The 7,751-nt window shown below is 36.2% G+C and overlaps 1 long non-coding RNA gene across 1 annotated transcript; it reads left to right on the forward strand.

Moving 5' to 3' along the window:
• The first annotated feature begins 1,240 nt into the window (after positions 1 to 1,240).
• On the forward strand, positions 1,241 to 2,413 carry LOC136836915 (uncharacterized). Its single transcript, XR_010852499.1, has 3 exons — positions 1,241 to 1,388; positions 1,592 to 1,679; positions 2,173 to 2,413. It is a non-coding gene; the product is annotated as an uncharacterized lncRNA (long non-coding RNA).
• Positions 2,414 to 7,751: the final 5,338 nt, after the last annotated feature.

Consider the following 7,751-nt stretch of genomic DNA (forward strand, 5'->3'; position numbering starts at 1 on the left):
TTGTTCATACCAATCATGTAAAGGTAATAAAAACAGACTCTTGGTCCAATAAGAGAATAGTTGAATTATTGAAAGAAGTTGAACAGGAACCAATAAATAACAAATACAATTTAAAGAAAAAGGATAAATTTATGTAAAAGTATTGAACACAACTAGATATAAACAATGTATGACATTAAAACACCTCATGTATACCAGAATATCCTGATAAGGCTTATTCTTACGAATACAAACATGCGGTTCTTCTTGGTTATCATAACACTGCTTTATGTGTCATCTGAGAATTGGTGATCCGGAAGGGTGCACTACTAGAGAAAAAGGGATCTGTGAAATTAATGAGGACTTGGGCATAGTGAGTATTAAGCATTACATCCAGTGTATCAATGAAATGACATTGAAAGATGTCCAAAGGGAATTAAAATCATTAATTAGGAAAAGTGAAAATAACAGTGTTTTACCATTGTTGGAAAAACTAGATAATGACATAGGAAGTGTGTTAAATACAAGATCCAAACGATCCCTCTTACCTTTTATAGGAACAGCACTTAATCAATTGTTTGGAGTCGCGACAGACTCTAATGTAGAAAAAGAAAGTGCCCGTATAGACAAACTGGAGAAATGGGCAGCAACAAGAGGCATTGTGTTAAATAAGATTATAAGCTCTCAAAACTTAAACAGTAATGAATGAAAAAAATAAAGGAATTTATTAATCAAGTGAACACAAACGTACAAAGAAGATTAAGATAATAACAGATGAACAACATTCCGTACATTTATGAACAATGTTAGAATTGTATTGCAAGACCATAAAGATCTATTAAATGCCATTTTTGTTAACTTCCTATAAAGGAATATTCTAATAACTGATCTATTCTTTCTGTATTTCCCTTTACCTTCTGTTACTTTTTTCGAATGAACATCACGTTCTTTGGAAGCTTGAATTTCAAGTCAGTGGCCCTGTGGTGGGCTTGTTCCATAAGACTATGGTCCATAATGAAACATCATCTTCAGGGTGAGATATATCGCGTATTTTTACCTAACGAAATCCTTTACTCCATAATTGCTCCTAATCGTTATTATTCTTACTGTCACTCTGACTACCTTTTTATTATCATTTCGATGAACAAAATGCCTATCAAAAACCTTCTGTATCGACCGCTCGTTGTCAAGTCAGGTTGAGGGTCCGTGAGAGAGTAAAGAACGCTTCCAGTCACCGTCATCCTTGGCTCTCAGGCGGAAAAACAAAAACACTGTCGTTGGAATAACAGGGAAAGGAAGATTTAGTTTGTGTGTGTCGAGCAAAGTGGGAACATTGAAGTTCTGCCTACTTTAACCGGTTAGGAGCAATATAGATGATTTATAATTGCTCTCTGGGTCTTCATATTAAGGCAAGTTTTAGTTTTGTGTATAATGCTATCTGTATCGCTTGGAACTTTCAAGTTGTTCGTGCAACGAATGGCTAATTTGGTGAGGGCATATTACAAGAGACAAGTAACTCATAATATGGTGAATGCACAACATTAAATTATGCACGTAACTGATTGCTTATGTAGTTTATACACTTGAAACTAATAATTCCTTTGTGTTTCAGGTTCCTGGACTACAGTAGTTGGACTTTCAATGAATTTCAGACATCTCTGAGACTCCAGTGGTAACTATTTTGCTCTCAAAATCTAGAGGTGAGAAGCATTCTTCTTTTAGTGTATTCGAAGCCAAACTTAACATAGCAAGCTTAGTCCTCCCCCTTCAGGGGCGGTGCCCCTGATGTGGGGAGGATCTCCTGTTGGTGTACAAAAAAAAACAGTACAATGGACTTCGGTCTATTGTACGTCACGAAGGGGGCTTGCTATCCTTAGCTATCCTTAATCTCTAAACTCTTAACTCAAATTCTGGTTTAGTGAAAATTTAAGTGTATTGAAGGCACTTGTTTTTATCTTGTAACGTAACTTGTCAGTGACGTATATTTGACATTTTTTTTCAGGATAGTAATTAATCTCTTAAAACTTGAAATGTTATTTTTCCAGTACTTAGTCTGGCGTATAAATACATTAGAAAGTCTTCGCAGTTTATATAATTTTGACTAGGCAAATTTTCAGATGTTAAGGATTTAAGAGGGACTAGTTATTAAAAACTTCTAAATATTAGGGAATTTTTCTGATATTTTTTTCGTAGGTTTTGTTGGTCTGAATATCAAAAGCTACAATGGAAGCACTCAAGAAGTGAGTTTGTCCTGGACTGAAATGGTGTAGAATCTGGCTTCTCCACTTAACCCCGCACTGAAGATTAGTAATGGTTTACGATGAGATATTCACTACGGTATGAGTAGTCTAATAATAGTTTGTAAAATTAAAATAATCTAGAGCGTAACTATAGTGATGTGAGGGCACTAATAAAAATAAATGTATGAACATTAGCGAGCTTCACCTCTTAACCTGGTATATTGTACATCCACAAACCTGTGCATATAAACAAATGGTAAAATATATTAAATGTGCAATTGAACGCATATATAAACTGTATATAAACAAGTGGTCAAGTGAGCTTTTATGTAACTGAACGCACGAAGTTGTTCATGTACAGAGGACTAAGTAATAAGTTTATCGCAATTAATTTTCTTAACCAAAAGGTTTTAACAGACCAAGAGCATAAACCCTTTTTCAAGGAATGGGATCTCATTACCAAACATCTTTGATGGTTACAACGATTAGACTTAAACTTTCCCAAGCACTAAGTATCAAAAATTGCTAAGTTTTTCGTTTACTTATGAAATGTCTATATAGATGCTTAAAAGTTACTTTAATATGTACTTTAGTATGTATAAGGGCTTAAATAAGTTATTTGGCAGGTCTTGAATTTATCAGTTACTCAGGCCATGGTGTGAACAGGTGCTGTCATAATCTCTTACTACCCGCCGAGAGGCTGTCTCATGACAGCTAGGCAATGGTTTGTTTTTAGTTCCTGAAAGCTACTAGGCAAGAGCACTCTTAAATAGCTCAGCCTTAACTGACTTAGTCACTGGATCATGGAAAGGGGAACTTTCTTAGTTATTGAATGATGGACAAAATCAAACCTATGGTCTATGAGGTTGATCACAACCTCCTACTGATCGATTTCTGAAGCCACTGGCACTTAATTCATAGTCCCCCATAGGTGCACTATAGGCTTTTACTTCAGGTTCGTGCAACGTCCCTTCAGCCCCTAACTGCAACCCCTTTCGTCCCTTTTCTGTACCTCTTTGTGTATTTCTTCAACTTAACTTTCCACCCTCTTCTAAACAGTGCTTCGCAATGTAACAGAGGTTATCCTCCTGTTACACCTTTGTAACCTTTTACTCCCAATTTTCCTTTCAGAGCTGAATGAGCTCGTAGATCCCATCGCTTGGCCTTTGGCATAAATTGTCTTTTCTATTCTATCCTAGTTTATAGTCTGTTGGTTGGGCAGGATCGATAAGGCCACGTCGAGCTTCCTAAACTTCTCTTTCTAGACCCGCATTAGGGCAAGGTCCTTTTGCCGACTTGTGGAGGCCCTTATCAAACCAAACCATGGTAATTACTGAAACTTGAACATGTCTGACCCCTAGATGAGAATAGATTTTAAACACGCGACTCCCTCAAAAATCATGCGCCAATTCTAGAGAGCTCGGGACGTTTAGGCCGTATTATTTTCGGCCGTGAACCTGTTATGCCATCACAACTTTAGGCTATATGAAGTTGAAGCCGTAAGACATGGCGGAAACTCCTTGGGACGCCAAGTTTAGAACTAGGCCCTCGTTGATCGAAATATTATATACACCCATTTCGGCCGTTTGTCAGTTTGGATGTTACGGCCTAAATGACTTAAGGCCGATGCGACCAGGACCCACTCTGGATAGTGTTCAGAAGGATCAGAGGTTTTAGTGTCTTATTTCATGCAGGCGTTGACACGCAACGTTTGTAACGATTTGTGCAAATTTCCCCAAAATCGTGATTCGTATGCTGTGGATCGAGAATTTAAACCTCGGAAATTAAGTTCGCACAAGTTACGTTTAGGAATGATGCAAATATGGTTGCGGGCGAGTGTTATTGCAGCTTTACTAATTATATACCCAGGGACGTCATTTGGGGTTGCAGTGAGGGGCGCTCGTCCCACCCCCAAGGTTTCTAGGGGCCTCCAAATCAGCAATAGGAAAAAATATATATAATATATATATATATATATATATATATATATATATATATATATATATATATATATAAATATATATATTATATAATATAAATATATATATATATATTATATAATATAAATATATATATATATATATATATATATATATATATATATATATATATATATATATATATATATATATATATATATATATATATATGTTATAGGATCACTGTTTACCCAAAAAGTGTCAAAAAATATAAAGAAGTATAGAGAGGGATTAATTTAAATTATTTTTAATGTTTGGAACAATATAAATAAAATGCACAACATATAATAGTTACCCGTTAAAAATATTAAGACAAGGCAGTTTTCTTTAATTAACAGCTTAGACTTCTAATTACTTCATTCACAATTGAATTAATGACCTGTCAGTGACAATGTTTGATTGATAGTGGTAAATATTTTCAAGCTTACTCTATACTTTATTATTCATATAATAATTGAATAAAACTTTTCACACGTCACGTTATGAAAATTTAAATCTCTACCGAATGCCATACTTTGTTGACACACGACTCATGAACACCCCGACACACGCTCAAACCAATAGTTTTTTAAGTTGGAGAGTTTTCGTCAACAGTGGATGACAATATTGTAGTGAATGATATAATTTTCATCATTTAAAAGCAGCTTCCAAAGTGAATTTAGTTTGTGAATGTCGTGTGTAATGTTATTAAAAGGTATGTCAGCTAAACTAGGCAGAGTTCACTCATCATGCAGACAAAACATGGGCAGTGACCTTTCATGGTTCCGGGGATGGAACACCTTCGGTCTACGTGACAAGTCAGTAGTCACTGTATAAAGCCATAATGATAGTTATGATAATTGTTATATCTTAATCTTTACTAGTACTACACCGAAGTATCCTTTAAAAGCAATTGACAATTTATAGGCCGGTTATGGTTCATTGGCATTTGGCAGTATCCCATCAGTTACTTTTAATATAATTATTTTGAATTAAGTACTACGCCTAGGAGTACCCTTTTATTCAAATGAAGCCCTGCCCTTCTGTTCTATGCACATACGCATTTAGATGACATATCCAAAAACTATTTTTCATATGCTCATTTTTCTTTCCTCTTGTTTAATTTCTTCAAGTTCTTCAACTCTAAAGGCAACTGACAGTCCTGACATCCTGACAGTACAGATGAACTTTGACACTACTTAAGCCCTGTTCAGGACTCAGATATAGTGATTACTGCAGCCCCTGTTCAAGATTCAAATAAAGCCACTACTTCAGCCCCTGTTCAGGATTCAGATGAAGCCACTACTTCAGCCCCTGTTCAGGATTCAGATGAAGCCACTACTTCAGCCCCTGTTCAGGATTCAGATAAAGCCACTACTCCAGCCCCTGTTCATGATTCAGATAAGCCACTACTCCAGCCCCTGTTCAGGATTCAGATAAAGCCACTACTTCAGCCCTTGTTCAGGATTCATATAATATTCTTGTTGATAAACCAGAGGTTGTATTTCATCATACTGTCGTGCCAACTGAAAAACAGAAAGGATCACACACACAGATTAATCTAGTTACTGATATATCTGCTTTCCCATATGATCAACCCAGTCAACCAAAGATGCCAAACTACCCGAGTAATCCAAACAACCGAAAATTTTGAAGTATCTATTTAGATAATTTTCCTTGGTTTAGAGTACTCAGTTGTGCAAGATGCTTGTTACTGCTTTCCTTGCAGGGCTGGAAATTTTTACTAGGTAGGAGACCATTTATTGGATCAAAGAAATGGAAAGATATTAGCACTCTGCTTAAACAACACCAGGCTAGCGAGAGACAAATTAACTGTATGGTAGTTTGGTCTAATTTCAACGGTATTCAGTCAGGTTCCACCCAATCTGTAGCATCATCTTTATCTTTTGTCAGGCAACAGGAGACTGAGGAAAACAGGGAACATGTAAAACTTCTTTTGAAAGTTGCTGCTTTACTGGGAAGGCAACGATTGTCTTTTCGTGGTCATAAGGAGGGTGATAATGCATTAAATTCAGGAAGTTTTATAGAAACTGGAGCTCATTGCAGAATCTAATCCTTCTCTAAAGAAAAAGTTAGATAGACGATATGGCCATTACACTAGTCCTCAGTATCAGAATGACTTAATATCAGTTATTGGAACTCATATCAAACACACAATATGCACGGAAACACAATCAGCTCAATTTTTTTCTGTTATGGTAGATGAGACAAAAGACTTGTCAAAAAAAGAACAGTTGGGTATTCTTGTTAGGTCCTTTAGTGAAGGAGTTGTGAAGGAACGAGTCATTGGTACATATCACATGGAAAAGGTTGATGCAACCAGTTTAGCTGATTATATATATAAAGAGATAGAACAATCTGGTTTAATTTGGACAAACTGTGTGGCACAGTGCTATGATGGGGCAAGTGTCATGAGTGGATGCTTTAGTGGCGTTCAGGCACGACTACGAGATAAAATTCCCCAAACAGTGTACATACATTGCCATGCCCACAGGCTTAATTTAGTACTGGGTGACTGTGTAAAGAATATCAGTGGTCTGTCTTCATTCTTTTCAGTTATTAACACACTGTACACATTCATAACTAACAGTAATACAAGGTACCAACTTTTCATAGAGGCACAGAAAGCAGAAGACTTGCAAGTTTTGACATTAGAAATAGACCTGCTATAACAAGATGGTCTTACTATTATCGGTCAGTTGCAAAGGTTAAGCTTCGTTATGGAAGTTTGTTAGCAGTGCTTCACAAAGTTGAAGAGAGCTCTGATTCAGAAGCTGCAGCTGAAGCAAGTGGACTCTACAAACAGTTGCTGTCTTTCAAGTTTGTAGTAAATCTTCATGTTGCAGAACAAGTCTTGAAAGTTACCAACAGCTTGTCAGACCAGCTACAAGCAAAGGAATTATTTCTATCTGAAGATTGCTCTCTCATACAGTCAACTATTAAAGAACTACAGGTCTTGAGAACAGATGAAGGTTTCTCTGATATCTTTGACAAGGCTAAGATTTTTTCTGCTGCATCTGAGATTAATACAAACTTGAAAGACTCCAGTCAAGTAGGCAGACCCAAGAGGATCCAAAAGATCTCATCCAAGTTAAAATACTTTTTAACTGATTCAACTGTAGGAATGAGTGAGGACAATACAAGTCTTGCTCCGGGGCTATTGTTCAAATGGATCTATTTTGACATATTAGATAGATTTATCTCTGAGATGGAAAATAGATCCACTCATAATATGCCACTGATAGCAACGATGAATGCACTTGACTGTGATTCTAACGACTTTTTAAATGATAAGAAACTGTCTACCATAGTAGAGTTTTACAAGGATGTACACAGATGAAATCCTTCTAAATGCCCAAATTTCTGTAGCAAAGAGTCACTCTCTAACTAAGAATGAAAAGCCTAAGAATTTGTATGATGAACTTAAACCATTAGAATGTGCCTACTCAAAAATTCTTAAAATTGTTAAAATTCTCACCACCCTACTGCCAGCAGTGAACGACTGTTTTCAGTGCTTAGTTTAGTTAAAACGTATCTACGAACTACCATAAAA

Source organism: Macrobrachium rosenbergii, chromosome 57 (assembly GCF_040412425.1).
Source record: "Macrobrachium rosenbergii isolate ZJJX-2024 chromosome 57, ASM4041242v1, whole genome shotgun sequence".
NCBI lineage: Eukaryota > Metazoa > Arthropoda > Malacostraca > Decapoda > Palaemonidae > Macrobrachium > Macrobrachium rosenbergii.